This window comes from Styela clava, chromosome 2, assembly GCF_964204865.1.
Source record: "Styela clava chromosome 2, kaStyClav1.hap1.2, whole genome shotgun sequence".
NCBI classification, from domain to species: domain Eukaryota; kingdom Metazoa; phylum Chordata; class Ascidiacea; order Stolidobranchia; family Styelidae; genus Styela; species Styela clava.
Window position 1 is genome coordinate 27,458,246 of NC_135251.1, and position 6,747 is coordinate 27,464,992.

Consider the following 6,747-nt stretch of genomic DNA (forward strand, 5'->3'; position numbering starts at 1 on the left):
TGTATAGGGTAGTCAATTTTTGGTTTGGCGCTGTCAAAATTTTCAGACGATGCTAACGCAGAGGCGAAATCGGTCTAAAAAAAGTCTAAAATCTCTTCATCTTAAAACTCGGTAATTAGAATAGACAATTATCGCATGATGTCAACTTATCATACAAAACGTCATTAAATTTGGTTTGAAGAATTTTTAATTTTGTGGATTTGGGTCTGTGATCGTCGCTATAGTTAGTTATCGAAACTGCGAGGTAAGTTAGTGTTTATACCTTTTCATTTCTTCCAAAATGGCCGCTATAGTTGAAAGAGACGATAGAGTAAGACGATAGAGAAGATAATGTTATTTTGTATTTTTATAACCGGATGCCGAAGAAAAAGAATCGACAAGAAACATTAGCTAGTAACGGCAACCTTGCATCAGGAAATTCATCGTTGCCGAAATGGTGGTTTCGGCGGGCACTTTCTGTAACACAAAGATTGTCTTTCACCCAATATTACAACCTATCTAAGCGTAAACTATACTCTATTTCAATAGACCAGCCGTTCGATGACCCAAAACACTCGTCGTATTCATGTTTACATGTAAAAACTTAAAACTGACTTCGTCATTTAGCAAAATGAGGCTAATTTTGTCATCATTCCACGACAGACAACAAAAAAAATTTAAAAAAGCTCAAAATTCGAACAAATATTTATATGAAGAACAGGAGCATAATGTGATCAATTTTATGAAAGTGGTGAGGCGCTGCAAAGCCCCGTCAACTTGCAATCCTTTCATAAAACGTTCTGAATCACTCATAATTCTATTGTCGGGATTGAGAAATTCATCTCTAGCGGTAAATTTACATGAAGTCGTCTTTGGGGCATCCAATTTATTCTGTCAGAGATGAACGCAATGCCTTTTACTACGAAATCAACAAAACCCGAGTGTGTTTTAAAATGGCGGCAGTTTTATTTACTGAGTGATTTATTGCTATTTGCGGAGTTCAGAAAAGCACCTGCGTTTCTGAATACACAACCCAACTTTAATGCAGTTTAATGCTTTGGTTACGCAAGTCATCACACATACCAAACTATTGATGTCGTTACAATTACTTATAACGAATATTGTATTAGGTTTTGCATTTGAGTGGAGTTACAAAGTGTGTTTTGCATTACGCTTATGAACGTTCATAAAGACACTTCTCATATCCCAACTAACCATTCAATATCGACGGCCCAACCTATTTTTCGCGCATCTTCACAATCGAAGCTCCGGACATTTTAGTCATTTTAGACCGAATATACACACACGTGTGCTGTATTCATTTGTCTCATTCGTAACCATTGGCGATTAATCATATATTTGCTATACATGAACATATATTATATCTAACAAATTGGTAAAGCGACTTGTTATTGATTGACAATTTAAAATTTTTTAAATATATATATACACATAAACTAATGCGTTCGACAGGTATATATATATATATATATAATATTTTTAGGCTTCAAAAACTATGTAATAATACTGATTATTTTCAGCAGAATGCGTATATTGTGGAGGTTGATGAAGTACGCGAGACTCGTGTCTAATTTAAACATTAACGTACCGAAGTGTCGAATATCTCAACATGTTTGTACGGTTCAGTTGGTGAGTTAAAACGTTGGATTGCCTAACAGACGAAACAAACATACTCTGTATAATCTGAAATAGGTCTGAACGAAAGTCTACTATGTAAATCGCCAATCTAAATTTATCGATTACTAAATAAAAAGGATAGGACAAAATCAATTTATAATGGAAGAATTTTCAAATCAGTGAAATATTGAGCTATCATTATCAAATTTTTGTAGTGTTGTTCTTTATGTAAAGTTGTTTCCTGCCGAAGAGTCACGTCGGCGCATTCCAATCAACGTGCGACCGCATCTACGGGACTCTTGCCATCAGAGAGGTCATGTTTCCTTTGTAAATTACACTACATATTAGGTTTTCGTGAGAAAATTTTCATGGTTTTCTTTCAAAGAACTAAGGAGTTGTCGGTTCTTTTTTTATAATTATTTCGACAAAATTCCGTGATTTTCGCTTCATATTCATGCCTCTAATATACAAAATTGTAAATGTATTGGTCAAAAACATATGAGTCTTCTGGAGTATGGATCGTTTAATTTGAATATTTTGACGTCATGAGGTATTGCAGTTTTGTGTATGAAAAATAGCAGTGGATTAAGCTATTACGGAGATAGCCACGCAATAACGATAAATCATCTATGAACTTGTCCGGCTTAACTTTTCTTAGCCAGCTGAAATTGCAATTATCCATAAAAAGGAGAGGGGAATTATGTTGCATCAAAGTGGGGGGCTCTTCGGATCTATGAGCTCAAGCTTGTTCTCACGGCCCCAGACCTTCAAAATCCCTCCCAATCCTTCAACGGACATCTTATCTTATAACAATAGAAACAAGGTATCTATCTTCGCTTTAGTTTTCAAAGAAGGCTGAAAAATTCCAAATGAATGCACCGACGGGCTCGTACTTAAGGACTTTCGACGCGCTTGATGGAAACTATCAAAATAAACAAGTTTTTAAACCGCAGAGAATATAAAAAATGCTACTACACGGATTTGACAAATCCCTTCGACACCAACGTTCTCGTCAATCGATAACCCGCCATTGTGAGCCCGAGAGAGTTAACAGCCCCGTTGTGTCAGTAGATGGAACATTTTTATCGAACGTTCCGTACCACGCTCAATTGAAAACGTTTGACGTTTTTGAGAGCAAAACACATTATCGATTTGGCTTAAGCAGCAACATTATAACTACAATCCGACTAATCTCTGATAGCCAGTAAGTGTTTCTTGTTTTGTTCCTTCATTTGCAGAGTGTTGAAAAGGTTTTTTGATTCATCTCACATCACAATTCCCAGCGGTCGTTTGTCAACTTTGACTCTGTCTCTCAATTATTATTTAATATTATTACTAGTCTAGAATTTCATTGCTGTTATGCCCATTTCGACTTTTTGCAAGAAACTTCCCGACTCGCCAACGTCAAGTTGTCTGTAAAGTTACTTTTAAAATACACTCCTCTCTTTCTCCTTAGAAGCTTCTTGCGTCGCTTCGACGTGAATTTAAATTTGCTGCCTTAATTGTATCACTAAACAATTCCTTGTTTGGCAGTTCCGATCTAAGCGCTTCAAATCACGTTTGGCCATTTTCAGTGTACTTTCATGTTGAAAGATCGTGAAACTGGTTTTGATGATGATAAAACATTGTTTCGCCTCTTCAGTCTGTTTGTAGAGAGTGGAAACTTACAGCCGAGAAGTCGGATCAATCTTGGGTCTATCGGTGGGTAAAGCGGAATGGGTGTCTTCACCCATGACAGATTAACTTGCTCTCTATCGATCTCTCAAAAGTCAGCCTGTCTGCCGCCTCAAAGTTTGCGTTTGAGCAACAAGTTCTATTTATATATTTGGTTAAGTAGGCAAAGCGGCTAAGGACTTTAATACTGAGGGTAATCACGAAAAGTTATGATTGCGCATGAATGATCCTGGCAACGTATGGGTGGCTACATAGCTACATAGGGAAATGAGATTGCCCACTCACGCGAAAACATGGTAAAAGGTATAATTACTTTGTGCAACATTTAGCCTGATAATAGCCACGTGCGGCATGGTTACAAATTGCACTGGAAAAGCTGGTTCGTTGGGAAGGTCGACGGCCATTTTGTTCGTATAATTTAAACAGTGTCGTATTAAGTATACGAAGTATACGTTATATATTATACAGTTATATTACATTGAATAATCATCAAATTACTGCATTAATCCATTTAGGCTTTTTGGACAGCGTAAGTTTGGTTGTTATCCCGAGCGCTTCTTCTTCTAGGCTATTTTGTAGAACATTTGTAACTGAAGCAAATAAGCAGACTCGAATAAGTGTTTCGAAAGAGTTTTACAAAAAACGCACTCTGGCTCGCAAACGAAATGCGGCGGTAAATCGAATCCTATCGATTCTTTGATTACGCGGGCTTTAAAACAGGGTAATGTCGCTTTTACTATACAGTTTTGTCCACATAAACAGCGCAAAGTTTGTTTAGTCGTCTCGTTTGCCAACTTGTCAAAATCTTGTCACAACAAAACACAAACTACTCCTCCTATTCACTATTCAGTGATTGTTTACATACACCACGATTAACATGACGATACACACCGTTTGGAAGCCTTAAGAGGTGAACAAGTCATGAATGTTACACTCTACAATTTCTGTATCAATTAAATGGAAAACAAAAGGAATCGCACTTACCAAAACGTACCATATTAGATACTTTTTCCGAGGGAAAAATTTCTATAGAACGAAACATGTATCAGGTTTTCCGTTCGATGTAACTTCACACTATTATGTCAATTGAAGATTCCAGAGCGAAATAGACCACCCCAGCATTGTGAACGTTGTTATATGATAATTGATGTGATATATTGTCTAATTTAGTGTAAAAATTGTCGCTTCTATAACCGCAAATGACGTAATGTGGGAAAATGCGAAGTTATATATTTCTAATGAAATTTGAGTTGTGTTATATATGCGTTTGCACACGAAATAAAATAAGTTTTTTTTTGACATTCAATTTCAAAAAAAAAAAACGAGTCGGTTGCATGTGGAGCATTCAAGTAGTACCAAAGTAGCCTTCAGAATGCATATATTTTTAATATAAATATAACAAAGTTCAAGATATTCTGGTCTCTCTGACTTAACCTGATGGAGCAAACCGAATAAACATACATGCACAAAAGTTTTAAAGCTCCCGTAATGGGGGCGATGTTTGTCTAACTGTCGAGGGGAATTTGCGTAAAGTGATGCAGTAGCTATAATCGCTTAGAAAAGATCTAAACGTTTAAAGAGAGTGTTTTTATTGGGTAGGAATAGTTCGACATGGTCAAGTTGGGATCTGAGTACGTTGGTTCACCCAAGCAAATAAATCTGTTTACCGTACTCTCGCAATAACACAAGTGGTACGGCTGTATTAGCGACCACCTTAAAGCGTATTAAATATTTATTTGTAACCACTTGGAATGATTTAACGCCAAATTTAAAATATCGAAATTTGGTCCCGGGATCAGAAAATTAGACAAACATTGAGATTTGTAAGTTCAGAACTTCAAAACTAGGACCAAATATTGAGTGATTTTGAGATATCAATGCCAAATGTTGATTTAAAAATTCTGAAATTGTTGTTAAATTCTTCATCAACGCAAAGAGTCTTTAATATCAGACCACTGACTGCGAATCCTGAGACGGAAACCTGTTTTACATGGTCGATCAAGTATCACTGTTTTAAAAGGAAAATATCCTACGAGATAACAAAAATAAAAAATGAAAACACGGAAACTTAACTACAAACAAGAAAAAAATAACATTGGTGAAATTGTGATGCGACCTGTCGCTTGTATTTGAGCTATTCTAAGACTGATAATAACTAATAACTGATTTAAACCACCTTGTTGTATAATACTGATGTTCTGACTGATTATTTTTAAGTCGGGTTTGAGTAATACAATTGCATTGTAATTTTTATTGAAGGAAAAATAACTCTATTGTAGTATATAGTACGACATTACGCATAGCTGGGACAGTCCGTACTGCATTCGAATACCTCTCATGAATAACGCTTTCGTTGGAAAGAATTTTCATCTCATGAACTGATAAATCCTAACATCTGGGAGATGCGCTTGTTAGATGCCAAGTGTATGAATATATTTACCAAATAACAGATTAATTTTTAATGTAGAACGTTGATACCCTGACAAAAAAAAATGAACTAATTGTCCGATCTCCTTGTATACTTACAGATTCGGGTAAATACACGAGGAAAAAAAGTGAACATGTCACGAAATTATAAATTATAACATTTTTGTAGGCAAATAAAAAAATTATTTAAGATTGAAAAATTAAATTGATACTATTAAAAAATATTGTATGCTTAACTTCGCTCGTACGAATGTCTTTTGGGCGAAATGTTTTTGAATGTTAAATACAAAAAATATGCTTAGTCAACACTTTTTTCGACTTCAGTATGTCAAAATTTCAAACAATGTGGAATCCGGGAAAACTTTCAGTGAACTTGAACTTGTCCCGCAAATTGTGATTATGTGATCCAGACAGTTCCAAATAACCTAAAAAATATATCTATGTTTCTAAATTCTATTAATCCTCTCCATTTCCCGATATAACGTGGTATGTTGCTATAGGAAATTTGTACACAGTCGCAACCGTAACGACAACTTGGACTCCCTTCCGTTCTGCGTAACTCATATTTCAGCATAATAATGCTATATATATTTTGCAGGATCACACTCCCAGCGAGAACACCTGGCGTTCTGTAGTGCTTTTCATGACCAATATATTCACGCGCAGTTGACAATTACACTTTTCTATTAGATGAACAGCTAAACTACCATTCAAATGTTATTGTTTTTCTACGCTTCTCGAATTTCTGTTGCCGAACGATTCAGGTTATAGGGTTGTTGGAACACAAAAGCACTTAGTAATTCTAAAGGCTAAAAAGTTGTATTAGTTAAATTTGTTTAGCTACAACAAATACATTAGACGGGTCTATTTGGAACTCGAATTTTGGACGAATAATATGAATACGACGACGGAAAATATTGAAAAATATTGTAAAATATATCCTTGAGATTCTTCTACCCGTCCAGTTATTGAAATAATAATTGACAAATGATGAAGGGTAGGTACGACATTGTTAATTTATGCAATATT